This window comes from Vigna unguiculata, chromosome 7 (genome assembly GCF_037176805.1).
Source record: "Vigna unguiculata cultivar grain cowpea cultivar isolate G323 ecotype 2 chromosome 7, ASM3717680v1, whole genome shotgun sequence".
NCBI lineage: Eukaryota > Viridiplantae > Streptophyta > Magnoliopsida > Fabales > Fabaceae > Vigna > Vigna unguiculata.
Window position 1 is genome coordinate 29,139,512 of NC_140798.1, and position 26,073 is coordinate 29,165,584.

Here is a 26,073-nt window from a genome sequence, read left to right on the forward strand (position 1 = left end):
CTAGGTCGTCGGGCCTGCTCGACCTGTTTGTGTTGTCAGGTCGGTCCAATCCGTTCTGGATCGTCTGGCCAGCCCAACCTGTCATGGTTGTTAGGTTTGCCGAGTCCATTTGGGGTTGAGTCCAGAGTGTGAGGTTAAGTGAGAAGAATTTTAAATTCCACCTTTTTTGAATGTATTTGAATTTCTTCTAATTTAGCTAATTGAAATACTTCAAAAAAATGCATGTATTTTAAATGCTTTTTAATTTCTCTATCCAAACAAAGCATTTCATTGCAAAGAATTTTAAATTCTCTAAATAAGTGAATCACCCTCTTGAATTGCCTGGTCCAAACACACCACAAAAGAAATGATGACCGAAGACAAACTCTAAAAGCTTGAAAAAGAGATAACATAACATAATTTAAGAAAAACAATATTGTATAAATAAAAAGAATTAAAATGTTAAAAAATTGTAATAAACTTTGGGAAAAAAACTTTGATTGTGAATAGTAATTGAAATAGTCACTGTATAATATAGTTGTAAATTAGTGATCGAAATAGTCATTATACATTCATTTATATAATGACCACAAATTTTTGAACATTAAATGTAATGTTTTAGTTACTGAATTAGTAACCAAAATAATATTATGTTTGTTACCAAAATTTTTTTGGTTGCTAAAATATGTTGAATTTGGTAATTAGCTATCAAAAGTGTTTGATCGCTAAATGTTGTGTTTTAACCATCGATAGAGGCTGAATGGAATATTGTATTAGTCATAAAAATTATTTGATAACTAAAATTTGTTTAGACAAAAAAGTTTTAGTCGCTAAATATAACATTTTAACCACTATATCAACGATAAAAATGTTTGGTCGCTAAATGTAATGTTTAACCCACTAAATTAACAACAAAAAATGTTTTGTTGTTAAATGCACATAACATTTTTATTTTTATTTTTTATAAACATGTATTTATCATTATAGTTGATTATCTTCAATTTTTTCTTGACATATTTTTATTTAAATTATATGACTAATAATATTAAATGTTATTGACTTCTAACAAATTTAATAAAATTTTATTTAAAAAATAAAAAAAACTAATATTTAGTTAAATTGACAAAATAATAAATTTTAGATTAATATTTAATATAAATTATAATGAACTAAATTATTTATATTTATAATTCGTTGTTGGTTACTTGTTATTTAAAAAATAAAAACTATTTAATTAGCTTAAATTAATCGATGATAAATGTTAGATTAGTATTTACTAACAAGAGATAAAATTATCCACAACAATTCTAACAAAAGAAATAGATGATACATCACTATGGTATCGAGAAGATGACGATTGCTACACTATTCAAGACGCGTACAAGAAATTGAATGACAAAGATAATGGTGAAGAAACTATGATTTATAAAAAACTATGGGCCATAAAAGTAATACCATCAACTCAATGCCTAGCATGGAGGGTCATGCTAAATAAAATATTTGTTAAGGAACAACTAAAAAGAAGAGGATGCAGATTTGAGAATGAACTGCTCGTTGTGTGGGGAGAGTGAGGAAACAACCAAACATCTATTTTTTGGATGTAGGATAACAAGTATAGTAAATGTGTGATATTTGGATAGATGTTAGTAATGTACACCATAATGAGGTAAGTAAGAATTTCAATCATTTGGAGTATATGGAATCAAAGAAATAATGTTGTGTTTAGAAAAATAAAGGTAGATGAAGAAGAAATTCTATGTTTGGCCCGATTGAGGATTTGGGCATGGATAAGAAGCAAAAATAAAGTACTCTTATGGGTATTTATGTCATGTGCATTGCATTAAAATTTTGCAATAATACACATATACGTGCAGTTACATATAAATCATTATGGGACTTATATTCAATGACAATGGGACATTATGTAGCTAACAGAACTCAGACAGTATAGTCTAGAGAATATTTTTTCAGGGAAATGATTTGCAACAAAAGGTTGACAATGTGAAATATATGATAAATTATTATGAAACAAAAAGAGACCAATCTTAAAGGAAGAACACAAAATCACGGGAAGAAGATTTGTCCTTATGTGACAATTGAAGATTCCCAAGAGTTAGACTGAAATATGAATGGTGGTGTGAAGATATTAACGACTTTCAATGGACTAACAATATAGTACTAGATATGGGATGAAGCTTATGGCTAAGCACGTACAACGAACCCAACACATCATATTCACTTTAAATTAATTGTTGTGTTGTGGTGTCTCTATCTTTTTGTTGAAGGCACATATAGGCAATCAAATACTTGGTCCAAATTATTTGAAATGTTCACATACACGTACATTTGTAATAACAATCTTGTTATTGAAATGGAAAATAGAGAAGGACACAATAATAAGATGTAGAAATTAACTCCTAGTAAAATATCAATATAGCAGGGATAAAGTATTTCAGAAACAATGTACATAAATTGTGTATAAGGATTGAAGTATCCCAAGTACTCCTATTTAAATACATATTTATAATTGCAGATTAAAAAAAATAAAAATTAGTATTTAATATAAATTATAATTATTTAAATTAGTTAATATTACATGTTAGATTAGCATTTGATATTTATTGTTAACTAAAGGTTAAGCATGTAATCTTGGACATGTCCCCTAGCCACGCCTACTTAAGCAAGGGTGCCTTAATCATTAAATTGTTTTATGAAATTCAAATTCTGTGCCGGACATTAAGCGCCCTTTTGTTTTACCTTTTAACTCGTTTACAGCACATCTTTTTAATATAGTTTATTGCACTTTTTAACAATGAAACAAGAGAAAAAGTTGTTTGTTAAAAACGGTTTTAACTTTACTCCAATAAGTATACGAGACATTAACATTTATTAATGGCATGTAAAGAAGTGTTTTCTTTATTATGAGATTCCCTTAAGCTTATAAAGAAAAGCACAAAAATAACTTTGAAGATGACTCTATTCTCTTTGTTTTTCGTAATTTCTATTCTAGAAAAAAAAATGTAAAAATAAATTATTCAAATATATTTATTATTTTATTTAAAACTTTTTTTTAATTAGAAACAAAGAAGACGAAAATGTATTTTAAAAGTATTAAACCTTAATAAAAATTATTAATCGTTTTATAAATCAGACAATAAATAAGATAACATTATTTTTAATAAATTGAGTTGTGAAAGTTCATAATAATATCATGAGTTTATTTGAATGGTTACAAACTTATAAACAATATTGAAGATAAAAAATATGTTTGAGATCGAAAGACATGTTCTAAATAGGATTTTAAAAAAATAATTTATATTAGTTTATCTCATTTTTATGTACATGTGTTCTTGTTTCTAGAAGTTTTTCTAAGTTTCATCTGTTTCTTTAAGTAAATGTTTTTAATATGCATACTCTGTTATAAACGCCAACATTTCACCTGGGTTACACCTCTGTGACACAATTATGTGCATATTAAAATTAAGGTTAAATTAATTTTTTTCCTTTATTTGTTAAGTAATATCAGTTTGGTTTTTAAATTTTTTGTTGTCTTAATTTGGTCTTCATTTCTTTAAAAATGATTCAATTTGGTCATTGCCGTTAGTTTTGACCTAACAGTATTAAAGTCAATGTCACGTGTCAATTTATGATTTTTTTGATTTTTTTTAATTTTTTTACACGTGTCACTCATAGCTGTGTCACGTGTCAAAATGACTCAATTTGGTCTCTATATTTGTTTTTAGTTTCAATTTAGTTCTATTTCTTGTAAAAATGAAACAATATTCACTACAAGAAAATGCTTATTACCAACGGTCAAAATTCGTCGGTAATGTCATAAATTTGTTGGTAATGATGTTTTACCGACGGACTTTCGACGGCAAAAAATTTGTTGTTAAACACATCGTCGATAATGTATTATCGATGGATTCTAAAAGTCTGCCGATAATTTCTGACGGACACATCCGTCGGTCATTACCAACGGACATCTCCGTCGAAAAATCATTCATTCATCCACTGCCATTACCGACGGATCCATCTGTCGGTAATGACAGCGGATGAACGAATAATTTTTTCGACGGATGTGACCGTTGATAATCCGTCGGTAAGTGCTTAAATTTTGTTTGAGTTTATTTGTTAGTTTAATATTCCACAATACCTGCATATAGAAATTTCCAACACAAACAATCCAGCATTCCAACACAGACAATCCAACATTTCATTGTATCAAATTTTGTATCATTATCAAACTCCATCACAATATATATCACATGACACATTTTTATAAAACATAGAAAATAATATGTAGCATAGGAATATGTTTGCCAAATATTACATAAGCACGATCAATACCAAGTAAGCATAATTGTACACAAGTTTATTAAGTACATACTGAAGAAAGTATTTCTTAAGGACATGAAGAGCTAATAATCTTCATAATCAGGAGAAGATTCTTCATTTACATGATCGTCCTCTTCATTATTTGGTTGCTGAGAATGGGGTTGAGGGATTTTAGAGTTCTGTTGAGTAGGGTTTGGTTGTGGTGGTTGTGGCTGTTGAAGACGAGCTTGAGCATCACAAGGGAGATAGTGCAGGACTAGTGATTGAAAGGATCGAAACTCGGACCTTAATTGTTCATTTTCCTCCAGGCTGCGTGAAAGTTGCTACCTAATATTATTGAGGTCCTCAGTATTAGAAGCGGAAGAAGCTGGTAGTTGGTTGCTTTCATTTGAACCCGTATATTTTGAAACAAGTTGACCAGCCCCATAAAGTCTTCCTTTCTTTTTTTCCTCCTATTGTCTCAATCCAACACCTAGTCCTGATATTCTCATCCTGTGTAGGATCAGTAGAGGACTAGTCTTGTGTTCCATCAGCACATGAGGAAACCTCATATCTAACTTGAGAAAGCCTAGTCTAAAATTCTTCCTGTAAGTAAAAAATGAACAATTATTATGTGGTGGGATACATATATAAGTTTAAGAGTAAATAATATTGAAAAGTAAAAGAGACTTACATTTGTCTTCCTAAATCTCTCATCCACATACTCGCCAGTACCCTTCCGTATATGTGTCTGCTGAAAGACTTCATCAAGAAACACATGTCGTCCCAACTCACATGCCTGCAACAAAATATGTTATAATGTTAGATTTGATCTGATTTCAAACTCTAAAAATGTAGTTCAAATGTGACAAATACAAAAAGTTAATGTGTATACCATACGAATGCAAATGGTTGTATGAGACATGAACACAACATCAATCAACTTAACAACTTAATGGAATCCAGAACAAAACGAAGTAATCAATTTGGGCTCAAACCTAGCAATCAATTCAGAAATAAAATGGTTTTAAAAGTACCTCCTGTTGATGAGTCTCTATAAACTCCAATTGCCACTCCAAATTGGATTGTGTCTCGACTACCTTTGCCACTTCAATCTAAATTATAACATTATAAATAAGCTAGAGTGGTAATTGCCAAAATTTAACTTTTTTGAAGGTAAAAAATACTCACCTAGCAATGAGCGTGGTATTTGGCAAACGCCCCACACCAAAACAGCGACAACACGAGAATCCAACGACTGCCCCTACCAATCACATAATCACAATGAGAAATTTAGTGGAAGGACAAACAATAATAGAACTAGAGTGACCATTGCCGGTGAGACTTACCTGATGTGACCCCAACAAGCCCAGGCTCAAGTGCATCAACAAGCCCAAGCCCACATCAAGGCCCAATCACTAGAAACATGATGAGAAAGATTCACATGGGCCTTTCACAAGATGATCAAGTCAATCATGGGTTTTTTACATTATTCACATGGGCTAAAGAAATCTCTAAAATATGAGATGGCTTTTTACATTATTCACATGGGCTAAAGAAATCTCTAAAATATGAGATGATGCATGAAGGAAGTAGTATAGATTTAAATTGGGCCATTGTTTAGGCCTTGTTTTTCTAGAATAATAAGTCAAACAATGTGTAGTTGAATTGATAAAATTGGGCTTGACTAAGCCCAATAGGAGATTTGGCCATGAGCTACCAAAGGTTAAAGGTGGACTAAGTGGAAGTCAACATTCCTTCCTACACCTCATGGATCATGCATCCCATGGAGCCAAGTCCACACTCCACCCATGTGCCTCCTTCATCCAAGGGCTAAGAGAGTGTCTTCTTTTCCAAGTCTTCATCCAAAGGCTAGGAAGATGTCTCCTTCTCCAAGCCACCATCCAAGGGTGATGATTAAAGCTTCTCCTCCAAGCTTGATCTAAGGGCCAAGAATTAGTCTAGCTTTTAGGCTCACATATAAAAGCCAAAAGTAGACCATTTGTACATTTTAACTCTTGAAATTTCTAATAGAATGTTTGTGTTGAGATCACTCCACTCTTCTATTATTTTGAGAGCATACATGGCTAACCTTCTCCTTCATCTCCTCTAGCCACCTTCCATACCATAGCTCTACTTCTACTCTTCATCTTCACCAAAAACCTCCATTTCCTAGAGCTCTTCTTGATTTTATCTTCATTTCCGCTGCATTTCATCTTCTTTTTGGTGTCTTCCATGGATCTCCTTCCTCTCCTACACCAAGGACGTCCATCATTACCACAACCACCGTGAGATGGTCGGAGAACGCACCCAAGACCTACACAGAGCACTGTGTTCCCTCAACCCACGAACACGACGACGGTGGACGACACAGTCGATGGCAACGACAACGTCAACGCACTGGCAAGGTGAAATTGTGGCAGGGTGGCCAACGATGTTGGATCGATTCAGGGTCACAAGGTTCGCGCTCGCGTTCGCGTTTTCGGGGTAAAATGAAATTAGGGGAGGAAGAAAGTGAAATTGGATTATGATATTAGTTATTTATTTACCGAAGGATTTGATCCGTCGGTAATGGCACACTATCCATCTGTAAATGACAGACCAATTTAATATGGACATTACCGACGGATTATTCTGTCGGTCCGTGCTTGTCAATTCTTTCCTTGGCATTACCGACATATATATCCGTCGATATGTCATCAATTCATTGTTCGTCGGTATTGATAATTTATCGACAGATCACAATCCGTCGAAACTTATTCGTCGATAATTCATATTTTTCTTGTAGTGATTGTCCCTCCTTAGACACTCAAATCAATTTTTGTATACAACTTATGATGATATTCTTAATAAAATTGACATTTTTATTAAATATTTGTAGAAATATTTTTAAACAAGTTTTTTTTTTTTACGTTTATTATTAAACAAAGTTAAATCTCAAACTTAATTTCAAAAATTAACAATTTTGTCATCATATATAAAGGCATTAAGTGTATTATATTATACAAATTTAATGAAGATTAAAAATTAAATAACTTGTCACACATAAGTTTAGGAATTAAATTTCAAATTCAAAACAACCAAAGTCTAATGTTTTGTATAGAATTTAAAGTTAATTTAAAATATTTAATAAAAACGTTAATTTTAGTAAGAATATCACCATAAGATTTATAAAAAAGTAAATTGAGTGTCAATTTAAGGAGGAACAATTACAAAATTGGAATTAAATTGAAACTAAAAACAAATATAGGAACCAAATTGAGTCGTTTTGACACATGATACAACGGTGAAGTGACACGTGTAAAAAATAAAATAAAAATTAAAAAAAAATTAAAAAAAAAACTAGAAATTGACACATTGAATTTAACATTGTTTGGTCAAACTAACAGTAAGGACTAAATTGAATATTTTTAAAAAAATGATGACCAAATTGAGACAACGAAAAATTTGAGGACCAAACTGATATTACTTGACAAATAAAGGGACTAAAAGAATAATTTAACCTAAAATTAACTGAAAGAAAAATAAAATACAAGCATCATAGAAGTACCATTCGAACTATTCAATGTGCTACAAATATGGGTGCACATAGTTTAAGTCCTAGTTCTTTAAATACACACAAAATTTAAAGTATATGGAGCACAAGATAACTATTATTACAGGATTTTACCCATTCTGTTTTGATCAAGCAGATGTATGGTATTTATACTTATACTTCGAAGTATCCGTTAACTACTTGTAGCGCCATATTCTTAGTCTGTTTTAGAGAAAAAAGTGTCTCCTAAAACATTAAATATCATAATAAATAAAGTCTTTCATAAAGTGGAATTGATAAAATTAAATATTTCTTACCAATCTAAAGATTGATGGTTAGACGTATATATATTAGTTTTGAGTGCACTTTCATATAAGTATTTTATAAAGATGATATAAAATAAGAAAAACTAAAATAACATTTATCATAAATTAAGTTAACTCATATAGTATAAGGAAATAAATTATCGGATAAAAGTTTGTCTTAACAAGTAAAAGTCGACACTCATTAACTGGTAGTAAAAGTCGACAATAATGAAATACTAATACATTTTACTTAAAAGAAAAAAATAATTTTAAATTCTAGAGCTTATTTTTTAAATAATTAACCTTTTTTTATTATAAGAAAATTGTGTATTACTGAAAAACATAAAATAATAAAAATAATGTCATTTATTTAAGTTTATAAGTGGTAAAAATTTCTTTGATAAAAATGGTCGTCGATAAATTTTATCGATAGATTACAAAATTCATCAATAATTACCGACGACTCAAATTTGTCAACGGATTCTTCTTCCTCCTTTTTCTTTTTTTTTTCTTTTTCATCCTCATTTTCTTCTTTCTCCTCCTCGTCATGTCTCCACCGATGTTGCCTCCGTTGTGTTCGCTATGTCGCCTTCTAGTCTCCTATCTTCCCTTAATGTATAAAAATATCTCATCAAACTTTGCAGAAAAATTCTCGCTCATTTTATCGTGACAAGAAAAATATGTTGGTAATAGAAATTATAAATTACTGACAAAATTGATCATTTGATACATTATTAACAAAAGTTTTTGAGGAAATTGACTGTAAAATACATTAGGAATGAAAATATTATTGGCAATATAATTTTTAATTTATTGACAGATATTAATAATGAATTTTACTGATAGATTTATTTTGTCTAGAATCTTTTGACAAAATTCATAAGGAAAATTTGTTGATAATTACAAAAGTTATTATAGTATGAATAACCGACTTTAATAGCATTACAAGTTGACTTATTCTAATATTTGGAAGTTAATTTTATATTTTCTTGTAATAGTGTGTTCAAGTTTGTAGAAATTTTCTTATCAAACTTTCCCAAATATTTTTAAAATTATACATAAATTAGTTTAAAAACTTACAAATAGTCCTAGTTTATTCTTTTCCAAGTAGTTAGTAAAAAATTATCTAAACATATCAAATTTATTGTTTCCTTATTAAATAAGCAATGATAATTATGGAGTGGATTGACCTGGACCTAGGCACATTGTGCAGACTAAACTCATTATAGTTAAAAAGAAAAAAAGTGATTCTTATATAAACCTAATAAGCAACAGGTACCCAACATGTTATTAGTTTAACTAGAAATAGATTTGATTTCTTCAAGGTCTTTTAAATTTTATGATAGGTGAGCGAGTAGTTAAATTTTTGAGTGAAGACTAATATACATAAAAGTTGTAGATATATGTGTACTGTGCAGAAGAAAAAAATAGTAAGTAATCCAAGAGAGTTGATTTTAAAATAATTAATTTTCTAGGTCTTAGTTTGGTAACAGATATACGTGTAATCGTGTCCAACAATACACAGCAACGTGCAGTGATATTGTCCACAAGTTCAAATAAATTAATTTACAGCATTATTTACTGTACTTGGTTCCAAATTATGGACAGCATTAGTAGAAGAAATTAGTTATATATAATAAGATATAAAAGGAAAGGGATGATGGCATTGAGTGAATTGATACTAAGATACAATAAGATATAAAAGGAAACGAAGGGGACCACTCTCTATAATTGCTACGAGTTTTGAGTCATTTTCTTCAAGGATCTCGGGAAGTTGAATTGCCCCACGAACACTTACAAATCCATAGGGTTAAACCATAAACCTAACTTATAAATAAAACTCATTCATCAGCTGCCACATGTCATACCCACATGGTGCGCATACACATAGACATGCACGTTTTTGAATATAATCATGACATGGATCTGCAACAATACATAGCTTGGTAGCTACATTATATATTGGGTACTGACCACAAGTGAGAGCAACGTGTCTGTGTTTGAGAGGACTAAAGTACACAGATGGGTGACAACATCAACATTGGCAAAGTCTTAGACAGAGAAGGCTTTAAGTATAACTTCACATCTTCAGCTTCAACTGCAAGTGATAGCTGTGCACAAGATGGGGTGATGAAGGAGCAGGATCGGTTGCTTCCAATAGCTAATGTTGGGAGAATCATGAAACAAACTCTTCCCCCGAATGCCAAGATCTCAAAAGAAGCAAAAGAAACCATGCAGGAATGTGTTTCTGAGTTCATCAGCTTTGTCACTGGGGAAGCTTCCGACAAGTGTCACAAGGAGAAGCGCAAAACGGTGAATGGTGATGATATTTGCTGGGCCTTGGCTACCCTAGGGTTTGATGACTACGCTGACCCTCTTAAAAGGTACTTGCATAAGTATAGGGAGTTGGAGGGGGAGAGAGCAAACCAAAATAAGAGTAACACTTACGAAAACAACATTGCAAACATATAATTAATTCATGTCTCTTCGGCCTTCAAATTTCTGGGTTTCACACTACATCACCAACAACTAGTTGCTTCAGAATCCTGTGAGTTATAACTCATCTTTGTATTTGTATGTCCAGTAATAAGCTTTAATCATTTCCAGAATTCACGAACAATACGCATCTTTACTTGTAAATGTGAATTTGAAGTTCTTAATCTGAGCATTGCTGGCTATGACTTTCTTGTGTGTCCTTGCTTCTTCACTCCATCTTAACTTGCAAATTGGGAATTTGAATATCTTCATTTGAACAATTGATGATGCCCTGCAGTGCTTAAGTTAATCTCTGTAAGAGAATGAAAAGAAAAGTTTGCAAGAACTCACCAGAGAGCCAAAAGGATATAAGTAATCATAGTATACATGCAGCTAACAGATAAATAATCTCTTCCTATGATTTTGATCTCATTAATCAGTATGCAATTGCCAGCTAATCCAGATTCAAGTAAGGATTTCTCCATTTTAGAAAAATGACTTATTTTTACCCTAACGAAGAGATATGATGGATGCATTCGACGAAAGTATTTCTTCTGCATATGAATATCAGATACAACTGCTATTGATGTTATTAAAGGTTTTCGTTTTGTGCTTTCATTTTTGCTTTTTTTGTTTTTGGATTTATAACCCTCAACGTTTACAACCTAGTTTTCTGATGTTCCAGTCATTTTTCTTTTCTCCAATTTGTTCCTCTTTTAAATATTCAGCTTTAATCATTTCTATTTAGAAGCAATTTTGAGCATCATCTTATGAATAGACTTGGTTAATAGCTGGAAAATATAAATTTAAAATTTTATATATTGAGTAAAAATAGAAATTTAAGTAATATATAAAAAAGAAAACAAGACTCAAACATTTTGCATTTAAAGTGGTGTCATAATTTTTTTTTTATATGGATAAAATCTCAACATCTTAATGATCATTATTTAGTGTTTAGCTCGAATTTCTTCGTAGTCCATGTTGAATTAATAATAATATATAGCAAAATTATTTAAAGAAATCATATGTTAATTCACTTCTTATTGCCGAAGAACTCTAGTTTATTTTATTTTATTTTAAATTGTGATTTGTATGTCAGAAAAATATTAGTTGAGATTGTTTATGGGATAAATTAGAAATATTCACCACCATTAAGATATAAATTGTTCGTGAAGAAGATTTTTGACATCATCTTTGACACAAAGTCTTAAGACTTAATTTTTATGAATATTTTTTATCATTTGTCATTTGACTTTCTCATTTCTATTTGATATCGAAGGAAAAAACTAAACTTAAAAGAGAAATATGAATTTAAAATACTTTTATTTTAAAAGCAATTGAAAGTTTTTTTTTTAGAAAATACAAAATCTTATTATAATTCAATAAAAATATGCTAATGCTAAAAAATATCTTAAATTTGTTACTAATTGTTTTAGTGACAAACTATTTTGTTAATAAAATTTTGTCGATAATTTTTTCTTGTAATGTCTTTCATTACTTCTTTCTGCTCATTTCATAGAGTTATGCAGTGATTCAGTGTACTAAGCAATTTTCACGGTTAATTTGAATCCTCGTAACATATTTTGTATCTCTTTTGGAACAATATGGATTGAATAAATGTTGTAGTACATAGAGACACTGGTCCCAATAAGAGAAGTTAGGGATTTGGTTAGTTAAGCATGCCCAATCTTTGAACTGTGTCAGAATAAAGATTTCCATCACATTAACCCTTTTCATTCCTAAAATTTTCCTTATTTCTTTTGTTCCATATAGTTAATATTATCTCTCAGTAAGGTGGGATAAATATGAAGAAGGTGATAATTTTGATGGAAGTGCAATTGAGGACCAATTATAACAAGTATTATTTGTTTCTTAAAAAAAGCTATAACAAGTATATGGAAGCCAGTTAAAGGTGTTCTCGATGGACGAGATTCACCTTGAAATCTCCATAAAAACAAAGCGTCACTACTTTTTATATTATTTTAAATTATGGATTAATTAAGTCATAAAATGAATTCAATAGTTTAAAAGTTTTTTTACACTTTGAATTCATCAAATTGTCATGTATGCACATATATTCAAATTTATAATGATTACTTCAAATTTTATTTATTAAGACAGATTCTTTTAGTTTAAGTTAATAATATAATAACCATGCATGAAAATTAAATTATATAAAAATTACAAGTAAGAAAAGTTTTACATAAAAATAATATATTGAATAATAAGGATTTACTTAACATGCTTAACAAGATTTTTCATTCCTATTTAATTATAAGTTTACATATTATAATAAATTTATTGACTTTGTATTAATTATCTTAACAATTATTCAACAACAAATTTTTAATTAACAGTGTAAAGCTAACTTATAAGTTTAGCCATCAATTTCAAAATGAGATTTCTATTTAAGAAAGTACTTAGTGAAGCCTTAGATTATCTGTTTATTGTTTTCTATTGTTCTTGACTGGTTATAATATTGTTCTAGCATTTAGTGTATTTTTTCTTCTTTTTTTCTCATTGTTGTTGTTACTCTTGTTTAAAAGATTAGTCTAATACAAATATTTCTTTTTAGTTATCTAGATTTGTATTCATTATTATTCTCCTTTAATATCATTAAAAATAATTTAAATGCTTTAACAATGATAGCCATAACACTGTACCTACAACATTTTTCTTACTTAGATATGCAATTAAATTAAAATGAAAACAAGAGCAAAGACTTTTGCTTGTTTTTATTCCTTGACTTTTGTCGGAATCTTCATGAGTTACTCATGTTGTCCAGCAGGATCTGTTCATAGAAAACGCAGTTAAAATTCAAAAACCCTAGCAAAATCCAGGGACCACATTTTCTGTCTCTACCTCCCATACCACACATGTTCTGTCGTATTGGATTTGAACTCCACCGATTGCTGGGTCTCGATGAACTTGACGTTTAATTTATTTGGTAGAATTTGGATCATTATCTTCTAACAATTGAAGATCATTTTTTTTTTGTGTCTACATTCATTTTCTTCGTAAACAGAGAAACCAAACAAATTTTGTGTCTTATATTGCTTCTTATAGTTGGCATGTGTTGAAAATGAACGAGAGGAGTAAAGCCAAAGATATTATATACCTCATATCTTAATTTAATTAACCACCGTTGTGGGGAAGAAGTTCTCAAAAGTTGAAGTATATATAAAACAAGTTAATCATTTTCTTTATAATAAACATAACTTAAACTGTTGTTGCAATTCATTCATCTAAAACCGCATGGAAATATCAGTAATTGAAAAAAAATATGAAGCTACAAGATATAATTCTCTCACAATATTAAAAAAAAAAAATGTATCAGGCCATATACAAGTAATATAATGACACTGTAAACAATTTCGAAAACAGTGTCGGCTTAACCGACTCCACTGTTAATTAAAATTAAATAAAAAATGTAAAATTATCTTTCAATTATATTAAATATAGAGCTGTCAAAATGGATTGGAACTTGTGAGTCAACTGACTCACCACAGGGTCAGGTTGGGTTAAATTTTTTTTACAAATTTTAATACGGGTTGATTTTTGACCCGGTTCATTTAGAACCCGGCTCATTCGGGTCGAACTCATGGTGAGCCAGGTTCACTCACAAACCCGCAGATAAAAGGGTTATACAAGTGTTTTTATTTTTTTTTATTAAGTTGGGCTTTACATTTGGGTCATGTTAGGTTGTTTTTTTATCCAACACAAAAATAATTTGTATTTTTTTTATTTTGGTGTGTATTTGGATTGTATTAAAGTTTATTTAGATTTTAATTAGAATCACAATTTAGTTTTGACCGAAAAAAATAAAAAAATAATATTTTTTTTAATTAAGTGAACTCGTGAGGCAACGCGTTTAACTTGCCAACCCGTGGTGGATCGGGCCAAGTTCGAATTTTTTTGGCTCGCTAAAAAGTGAGCCGGATTGGGTTGGCTCACTAAATCATCAACCCGTGATGGGTCGAGCCGGGTCGGGCCGAGTTACCCATTTTGACAGCTCTAATTAAATATATATATTTGTGTTGGTACCGACTTATGACACCTAATTAAAATAAATATTAAAAATAAATAAGATTAATATTAACTTAATAGATACTAACTTTATTTATTTTTATTGTTTATATATATTTAAATTATTATTAGTGTTGGTTAAATAAACATTTAAATAAAAAACTAACACCATAACAAAATTACTAATTTACGAGAAAAATTAAAAAGGAATATTTTTCATTAGTTTTTCGTTTTTTAACATGACAAAAAAATGGTCTCAAATTTTGTCCAAAATGGTCTCCTTTTTTGTTAAAACGTCTCAAGTTTCCTTTCTGTTAAGTTTGGATTGATGCCGTTAAATGGGGTGTCACGTGTCAATTACTCGATTTTTTTATTTTTTATTTTTGAATTTTTTTATTTTTTATTTTTTATTTTTGAATTTTTAAAAAAATAAAAAATTTGCCATGTGTCAAGTTGTCGTCATGCCACGTGACAGTGACAGAGTGATGTGGCAATGATAATGCCAAGTGTAGAAATCTGAGTTCATCTTCCACTTTATCTCCAGGAATACTAACATCATAAAGTTCATCTTCACTCAAAACTTCCCCTTCAGAGCCATTCCAACTACTGAGATCAAAGTCATCATCACCTTAACTCCCTGCTTCATCCGCCCCCTCCACAACAACCTCTACCTCACCCTCACTCCCACCCTTCACAACAACTTCATCCTCACCCTCCTCCTCCACAGCAACCTCATGAACACTGTCCAACATGTTTGAACTTCATCAACACCCTCCCCCTCACAATATCCTCACATTCATCTTCACCCCTAACCTCATTCATACAATCACCTTTATTTCCATCAACCTTAGGACCATAAAATTCCAACATATGTATTATTTGAGGTTCGGACACCAAGTGACAACATACAAGTGCACTTGACCATTCAGTGTGGCAATGTTGACCATTCAGTGTGGCAATGTTGACCATATGACATGAACCTTTGCCATTAATCAACAACTCCAACCTTCCTTCCAACATAGAATTTCCACCTATTGAATACCACATCTCATTCACATTCACATAACTCATCTCCTTCAAAATTGACATTATCTCAAAGTAGCTCCATCTGTCTGGGTCACATGATAAAGTACTGCTCTCTTCCATGTATTTCACTGACCTATAATTCAAAAACTTACCCCATGGTGGAACACCACTTCAAAAACTGGTTCATATTCATCTCAACTGATATCTCTCTCTCTCTCTATATCCCTGTGAAATATGAAAATGCCCAAAGAATAAATTAGAGTTTATATTCCATACCACCAACACACCAACAAACCAATTTAAAATGGGGGACTAGAACCTCAATACTGCCACTGCACACATAATGGTAGACTACCATTGTCAACCAATTCAATAAACTAATACTCACTCAACCACATTACATAAAGAATTTACAAAAAGCACAACATTAAAACTCGAAACACATAAAATACACTAACCCTAAACCAAAAAATCATTAGAACGCCAAAACAGATCAACCCCTAAAATCACCACACAAATAATATATATTCAACACATATGCACATTTGATCAACAATCCAACCCACGTTGCTGTCAATGAAAATTTCAGACTTTACTTGCACTTCCGAATCGCACTGAAACCCCAAATCGTTTTCTCTTTGTCTTATTTTTGTCATCTTCTGTCAATTATAGAAAGCCCATTCTCGAATTGGATATTACATTTCATTATTTTTCTTATTTTCTTTATGTTATCAGGCCAAATTTCCACGTCACAAATAACTTAACTTCCACGTGTGTCAAAATTGCATCATAAACTATGCTTAATCTATCAATGTTAACGATTAAAACAACGTAAATAAAAAATGACTTGATTGATGAAAGTATTTGGATACCAAATTGCACTTTTTAAAAGTAAGGATGAATTTGACACATTACTTTTAAAGTGAGAACTATTCGAGTAATTAAGTCAAAATAATATGTAATTTAAAAGAAGAAGAAAAATAACTATGAATAAAATATTTAAACATTTAATTAATAATTCTTTGTTAAATGAAAGTGGAGAAACTTTGTTAAAGTATATACTTGACTCAAAATCTTTAAACAAGAATAAAAAAAATTAAATGAAAAAATCGAGTAAACCGGCCTTTCTAATTTCTTTGTTATTTGTTGAAAAATTATAATGTTGTACCCTAACCATTCACTTGGGCGGTTTATCCAAATAGATATATCAATTAAGATTTGTGTTCATACTTAGAAAAGACAAACCTTTCAATTTATAAAGTTTTTATTTAGTTAACTATTTATTATTTAAAAAAATAAGAAAGAAATTGATTAGATTTAAAAACAAATAAAACCTTATCTTCTGATGTTTTGATGGAGAATAAGAGAATATTAATACAATGGAAGAATGATTAAGAGGATTTAATAACATTTTCTGAAATTTATTTATACCATCCATAAACATTTAGAAAGAGAGAAATCAGAAGAAGACAGAGTTCACAACATTGAAATCTAGATCTTCATCTGGTTCCTTTCTGGGTGATCATTGTCAAAGTTCATAAGTCATGCCCACTTTAACCATACGCTTATGAGGAATATCAAACACTTTATCACTTTGCCTCAAGTTCTTTTTCAAGAAATTGTAAGCATAGTTTATCAGAATCTTTTTCCTTATGCTAGCTCATTTGCTTGCAACCACCTCACTCTCACCAATCAAATGAATCACACCTCCTCGCACTGCTCTTTCAATAGCTTCTACCTCTTTTCCAACACCCTTAAACTTACCACTATTCACTATTTCTTCACTTTTATCTTCAAGCACAACTCTTCAGCCTCTTAACCAACAAATGCTCAAAAGCCTCTTCCTCGTTCTGCACATCAGTGTATCCGTATCTGGACACACATCGAAACACACTCAGTTCTTCATGTTCGACTTGCCGAAACAGAAACTGCTCTTCAACAGAAACTTTGCTAATAGGCAATGATTTGATCGACACAAACACAACCACAGAGTGCATTGCAGGAATGTTTGTCACATAATGCTCGAAAATGGGTGGAATGCCTTGAACAAGTTCAGAATAGAATATAGCAAGTACATGCATTCGAGCTAAGTTTTTTCCAGTAGTAATCCCCTTAAGCTTCTCTAGAGAAATCTTATGATCCAATTCATAATAGTACTTTCTTCTGTACACGCCATGCCAAATGCACATGATGCTCATTAGCACCACTGCAAATGCAAGAGGAAGATACCCTCCTTCTCTGAATTTATATAGCACCGAGCTTAAATAGATAAGCTCAACATAACCAATAATAAGCACGTAACTAATAACCAAAAGTATACGATTCTTCCATATCATGATCATGGTTAACACCACCAAAGTATATGTAAGTGTCATTACGAACACCACAGCTATCCCTGCAACAACAAATTTAGTGAGATGATTTCTAAGACTAAAATTTAAGACTTTTAGAGTGACTTACCATAAAATTTAAGAAATGAGGGTTGTCCAGTGTAGGCAAGTATGAGAGCAGGGTATGTCACAGAGCACATGCTTATTTGTATGGAGCGGACTGTGAAATGTCCAACATCAGCAAATAGTGCTTTAGTTCTTGCCAAAAAAGAAAAGAAAAATTCCTTATGGCAAATAAAAGATTAAGAATGACAAGGTGTTACACATGCAAAAAACAAAATGTACCTATTACGGACAACATAACACCACCAAGAGAAATCCAAGCATCTTTCTTGTTTCTTCTAAACTAATCTACGATGTATTTCTTCTAAATCCAAGAGAGGATTTAGAGAAGTTGCTGTAAGCATAAACGCAGAATATGATCCTAATATTGATTCTAATAATCAATCATAAACTCATAAACAATATCTCATACCCATATTGATAATCATGTTGTAAAAAGTAAACGGAAGCGTACCTGAATTGGCCATAATGATAATATTATAGTAGAGTACTAACGATACAATGATCTTCCTCCTGTAGAGCACATTTATTTCCCTTTGGTTTTCTTTCTCGATGGGGATAGGGAGAAAGAAACAGGAAGAGTATGTTATGACTCTGTGTGTGCTCTCAGAAGGGGACCACGACCATTTATAAACTGAATTACTTAAGTTTTAATATTTCTAATTTGGCCCCTCATCATATTAGAAATTACTAACTGGTCTCTACACAATATTTATTTTCATGACATATGCCTTTAGCCAAATCTTTAATTTAGTCAGATCACTTTATTATTTGGCTTTATAAATAATGACCCTAACACATTTAATTATGTATCATATATATGCATGACCCAAAATTACTAACAATCTCCCACTGGTCACAAATATATATGTCCTTACAACCTTATAAATGTGTTAGACTTTATGAGCTCAAAATTGCCATTATATTACTCGAGCATACTCCAAAAGTCCCGTCTATTGATTATATCAGTATGTAGAACCAAACCAGTTTTTCATTGCATCAATCGCAACTAAAACCAACAATGATCACTAATCCTGACACAACCAAATGACATGGATTCATCATGAAATGTGTAGCATGAAAAATTATGTGAAGGTGATCTGTATATACACATCTATTTTCAACTGGTCCAAACTTTAACTTAATGAGATCAATATAAAAACTTAATGTACAAAGTGTAAAATTAAAACCACATATATAAATAACCAAATATGTTTGAAAGTTTAATGTATGCATATAAGAAATTAAACATAGAACATAAAACATATAAAAATGACTATCTCCCAGTAAACCTCAGATTTCTCAAATTGTAAAACACCCATGTGAGCAACATGCTCATGAAAGACCTTGGGTGGAAGTCCTTTAGTTAGAGGATCTGCAATCATGGAGGTTGTCCCTAAATGTTCTCTTTAAATATCTCATGACCCTCTTTGCTGCTTTCCAATGGTCCATTCCTGGGTTGCTTAAGTATCTGCCTAGAACCCCAACTATGTATGCTATGTCTAGACGCGTACATACTTGGGCATACATCAAACTCCCTACAGCTGACGCATAAGGAATCTTCTTCATTTCCTCAATTTCCAAATTTTCCTTTGAGCACTGATTGAGACTGAACTTGTCTCCCTTAGCAACTGGAGTATCCCCGGATTTACATTCATGCATGCTAGACCTTTTAAGAACTTTATCGATATAGCTCCTTTGTGATAATCCTAGAATACCCTGAGATCGATCTCGGTGTATCTGAATTCCTAATACAAAGGAGGCGTCACCAAGATCTTTCATTTCAAAATTCTTTGACAGAAATTTCTTAGTTTCGTGCAATATGCCTATATCATTAGTGGCAAGCAGAATGTCATCAACATACAAGATCAGGAAAATAAACTTGCTCCCCTTAAACTTGTGATACACAATCATCAACAAGATTCATCTCGAAGCCAAATGAGAGAATTACTTTATGAAATTTATGATACCATTGACGGGATGCTTGTTTTAGTCCATAAATGGATTTAGTCAATTTGCAAACCATATTCTTTGGATCTCCCGACACAAAATTTTCTGGTTGCACCATATAGATCGTCTCGTCAATGTCACCATTGAGAAACGCCGTTTTGACATCCATTTAATGAAACTCCAAATCATAATGTGCAACAAGAGCCATAATTGTCCTAAAAGAGTCTTTTGATGAAACTGGAGAAAAAGTCTCTTTAAAGTCAATCCATTCTTTTTGAGTAAATTCCTTAGCTACAAGACGAGCCTTATACCTCTCCACATTACCGTTAGAATCCCGTTTGGTCTTAAATAACCATTTACAACCAATGGGTTTCACACCTTATGGTAATGGGACAAGTTCCCAAACCTTATTGTCTTGCATGGATTTATACTCTTCCCTCATTGCTTCAATCCATTTTTCTGAATTAGGATCCTTTATGGCTTGACGGACGGCGATTGGATCATCTTCCATCACACCATTGTTAGGATCTTCATTTTCTTGGAGAAATACAACATAATCATCTGAAATGACACTTCTCCTTTCTCTCATGGATCTCCGCAAAGGTGCTGGCTCATGAAGCATAGGTTGTTGAGGATCTTGAGTTTGTTCTTCACGAACAACCAAATCATCTTGAGTATGGGGTTCATCAACAATGTTTTATGGAGGTTCCGAACTTACTTCATCAAAAGTAATTGTTTGAATCGGTTCTGGAATTATTACCGATTCTTCCTCCAAAACAAATTTCCTAATCTGATTCTTTCCCCCAAACTCAATATCCTCAAAAAATGTAGCAGTCCCTGTCTCAAAAATTGTCTTTAATATGGGATCATAAAATTTATATCCCCTGGATCTCTCAGAATAACCAATAAAGTAAATACTTACTGTTCGGGAGTCCAATTTCTTTTCATTTGGCTTATAAGACCTTGCCTCAGCTGGACAACCCCACACATGGAAATGCTTTAGACTAGGTTTTTGCCCAATTCAAAGCTCATAAGGTGTTTTGGTAGCTGCTTTAGTTGGTACTCTGTTCAGAATATAAGCTGTCGTCTTTAGTGCCTCTCCCCAGAGTGACTCTGATACCACATGTAAGCATAAACGCAAAATATGATCCTAATATTGATTATAATAATTAATCATAAACTCGTAAACAATATCTCATACCCATACTGATAATCATGTTGTAAATGTTGTAAATAGTAAACGGAAGTGTACCTGAATTGGCCATAATAATAATATTAGAGTAGAGTACTAACTATACAGTGATCTTCCTCCTGTAGAGCACCTTTATTTCCCTTTGGTTTTCTCTCTCTTGATGGGGATAGGGAGAAAGGAACAGGAAGAGTATATTATGACTCTGTGTGTGCTCTCAGAAGGGGACCACGACCATTTATAAACTGAATTACTTAAGTTTTAGTATTTCTAATTTGGTCCCTCATCATATTAGAAATTAATAACTGGTCTCTACAAAATATTTATTTTCATGACATATGCCTTTAGCCAAATCTTTAATTTAGTCATATCACTTTATTATTTGGCTTTATAAATAATAGGCCTAACACATTTAATTATGTATCATATATATGCATGACCCAAAATCACTAACAGTTGCGTGAAAGCATAAGGATGATTAGAAACTTGTTTAACATGATGGTTCTTTTGTATTTCCATTGTTTCCATTGCTCTCCATACCCTCTGCCACTACTTCAGAAGACATGTTGATGCTTTCGCTTCCTAACTCAACCTTCTATAATCACTGAATATTATGCCACTCAAATTACACATGCATGCACAGTAAGTGTATTCATGACAACATCAAAATATATACTTATCACCCACCACAGGACAAGAAGGTTTAAATAAAATCTCTATATTCATATTAAACAAATTATATGAAATTATGATCTTTGTATTTCGTTGAATTTTATAGAACTAGATTAATAATTGAAATAGTTGAATGTTGAGCATTCAGTTCACATCTCACTCCTGTTATTAGAAATACAATTCCTTTACTGAGCATCACAATTGTTACTTTCATCTTAAAATCAATTAATATTATGTTCAATTAACATTACTCTCAATTTTGAAATATAAACACATTTAATAGGGGGATTTTTTTTTTGTTTTTGTATTCAAAATAATTTTGTAATTTTATTAATTATCTTTTTTTTCAAATTAAATAATTTTTTTTACTTTTTAAATGACCATTTATTTAAATTTAATTATTTTTTAAATTAAAATAATTTTATCTTAAATAAATTTTTATTTATATTTAACATTTGTTTAAATTAAATTAATTATGTATAATAAAAAAATAAAATACAAATATGTGTAAAGTATTTATTTCTACTAATATAATATTATTCTTTTAAAAGTTTCATTATATATTTTTTATGAATAGTTTAAATGTTAATTGTTTTAAACTATATCTTTTTTTTTTTATGTGTGTGTAGTAACAGAAATAGAAATTAATACCTTTTTCATTGTAACTTGTCTTTTTTTATTTTTCTATTACCTGTGTGATGTTTCAAACTTTTTGTTCATATTTATAAGCTCAAATAGTTAGTTAAATTATAATTTTATATTTATTATACATAGATAATTCAATAAAAATATATAAATAAATGTGTTTTTGAAATGTATTATAAGTCAGCATTTAATTGATTATTTATACAGAAACACTAAAAAAGTATGAAGGATGGATTTTAGAAGTAACAAACATGCATTTAACCCTCTCCGTGTTTCTCCAATCATGCGAGAAAGGGAAAGGTTTTTTGTTGCCATCTATGGTGTCTGCATTTCATCTGAATCTGTATGACGGTTCAGATATCAATGTTAATAATGTTCCGTTTTTGTTTGTTCATTAATCATGGCAATAAATAATAACAACGCATTTTGGAACTAAATAGGGTAATTAGTTTGAAACTTATTGAGGAGGTAGTTTTGTCAACAACTAAGCAACGTTATTCACAGATTCTGCGTGTTGCAGTTGCCTTCCTTGCTCTGCAATGGCATGAGGATGAGAATATTCTAAGTGGTTATGGAAAAATTTTACGTAGCTGAACACTTCCACTTCAAATTTGTCTCCTTTCATTAAATGTTGTCCAAATGAATCTTGTGATTATTGGATTCAACTTTCATGACCGGCATCAAAACTTTCAGCTTTCACAAATTTTTTTTCTTTAATTGTGATAATATTGTCAATTTTTTCAAGCAAAGGGTAAAATACTAAGACTTAGATTAGATATATTTTCAAGCAAAGGCCTCTCGTCAATTATGGTTATGGCAATTGATCACATATTAACTAACATGGTTGAGTCTAATGTTACTCAATGTCATTTGGAGAAAAGTAATTAAAAGATGCACTACAATAAGGAAGGAGTACAATAAGCGCTCATAAGAAGGAAGAAAACAGTAAGGGTTAAATATGTTTTTAGTCCCTTAACTTTCAATGAATTTTGGAATTAGTCTATTTCGAAACTTTGAACCAATTTAGTCCTTCATCTTTCGAAATACATAGATTTAGTCATTTTAATCAAATTTTGTTAAGTTTATTTGACATTTCAAGCACATTTCATAATAGTATTTGACTTAACATAAAAAAAAAAAGATGTGTTAAACAGTATAAACAATTCAAATACAATCATGAAATGCATACAAAACATCAAATAGACCTAACAAAATTTGATTAAAATGACTAAATCCATGTATTTCGAAAGATGAAGGACTAAATTAGTCCAAAGTTTTGAAATGGACTAATTCTAAAATTCACTAAAAGTTAAGGGACCAAAAATATATTTAACCCAAAAAATAAAGTTGATTACCTACTACCAAAATTTATAGGTAATAATAAAATCTATACGTTAAATTTAGTGAAAAATTATGTACGAGATTAATCTTCTTTATTATTGATTGCACATTTTAAAATATTTTTTATGAAAAAAATGTCTTCAATTTGGTAGAATTTAGAATGTTATCCAAAAGTTAAAATTATATTCTAAATTACATAATTATATTTTATTTCAAAATTACACATATTCAAAGTCACAATTATCACTACAAGAAAATCCTTAATTAAAAATCAATTTTAAAAAACAAAAAATAGTTAGTCACCTTAGTGACTAATTTAGATTTCGATTTACAAAATTAAAAATTAGTTGTTACTAAAATAGTTACTATTATAAATAAAAAATTATAATTGGTCACTAATTAATTAAAAACTAATTTAGAGACTAATTCATTTTGGTAGTCAAAACCTAGATAACTAATCCTTAGTGACCAACTTTCTTTAGTAGTTAAAATTACGGTAGTTAATTTTAAAGACCAATTAAATGACCAATTATAATATTTTATTTATAATAAGGACTATTTTATAGTAACCAATAACATTTAATTTTGTAAATTGATATTTAAATTGGTCACTATAGTTGCTAATAATTATTGATCACAATTTACAAGTTTTCTTGTAGCATATAGTCTAAGTTATATAATTTTAAATGTCAAATTATCATTGTGATAATATTATATGAAAAAAAAAAATCACTTTTCACTCATAAAATACACAATTTATACACAATTTAAAGAACTTTGATAATACAATAAAAGAAACTTCAAATAAAAAATTCAGAACCGCTCCAAAATATAGTTTTGTACTCCTCTAAAAAATCTCAAGACAAAAACATTAACCACCAACATGTGTGCCTACATGAACCTTCATCACCATTTAATAGAAGAAGAAAAAAGTGAGAACTTTCAAATTCATGGAGTCCAGGAGAAAATCAAGGGGGTGCAAAAAACAATCCTGTACTCTTTGTTATAGACTAATATTGGGCCAAGTCATATTTTTGGAACAAAGCTCACACTCTTTTATTTTCTTGTTAGTTAAGTAAAAAAAGAAAAAGAAAAAACGCACAAGGGACTACTTTTTTGTATTGAAGTATTTCCCAGGAAAAGACTACAGTAAAATTACAACATTATATGTTTTACTACAATTTTAGACCAATAATACTATTTGAGTCTCGTGAAACTGTTAACCTGTTTCTTTTCCTTTCATTACTCAGTTCTGAAATCAATCATGCATGATTTATTGATAATTAAATTGAGCCTTTTAAAATTTTAATTGAATAACGGTGGAAATTATATGTTGAAATGCAATGGCGTATACATAAAAGATTTATCAATAAAAATTTATTAAAAATTAATTCTCTGATGTTGTATTTAGCCAACACTGTATGATGAGTGATTTGACATTGTGCAGAAGGGGTCATTTCATGAAGGGAATTCAAAGTCTGTTGATGTTACCTTACATTATTTTATTTTGTTTAAATATTATTGAATAGCAGTGCAGAGTATGCTAAATTTAGCATACTTTTATTCACCAATACCCTATGTGTTGCACTGAATCTCATGTCTCTGTACAAATTAGACAAGTTCCTTCTGTTGCCTAATTCAATGTGTTTCCTTTTAGGTTTTGCATTCAAAGTGCTTGCTTGCACTTAACACCGTGTTATTACGAAGGTAAAAAAAAATAACATAAATATCACCTTCTATAATCAATCTAAATCAATTTTTTTCTCTTTTTCAAATCATCACTGCACTAAGAATACACCCTAAGTGAACCTCAATGTTAACTATATATGTATCTAATGTATCTAATGGATCTAATGGGAGTGAATTAAAAATAATGTGTATTTTTTTATATAGGTTTTACTTTTTATAAATTACAAATGCACATTTACTGATGTTATTATATTACAAAAATTATGTTATTCATAACTTAATTTTAACTTAAAAGAATTTCTTTTCTTTTTATTTTGTTCGTTTTTTAAGACTATATTCAAGTAAATGCAACAAACTTGAAGTAAAATAATAACTATACATTTAGTCTCAGGAAACAGTAAACACATATGCCATTTTTGTTTTAACTATAAGTAAAATTATAGAGATAAATAACTACATCGATCGTATATA

The 26,073-nt window shown here is 30.5% G+C and overlaps 2 pseudogenes; one reads left to right on the plus strand and one right to left on the minus strand.

The window, feature by feature from the left end:
- The first annotated feature begins 10,105 nt into the window (after positions 1–10,105).
- Positions 10,106–10,830, plus strand: LOC114190814 (nuclear transcription factor Y subunit B-5 pseudogene; annotated as a pseudogene).
- Positions 10,831–17,191: 6,361 nt separating this feature from the next.
- On the minus strand, positions 17,192–21,820 carry LOC114191293 (potassium transporter 5-like; annotated as a pseudogene).
- Between the last annotated feature and the right edge of the window lie 4,253 nt (positions 21,821–26,073).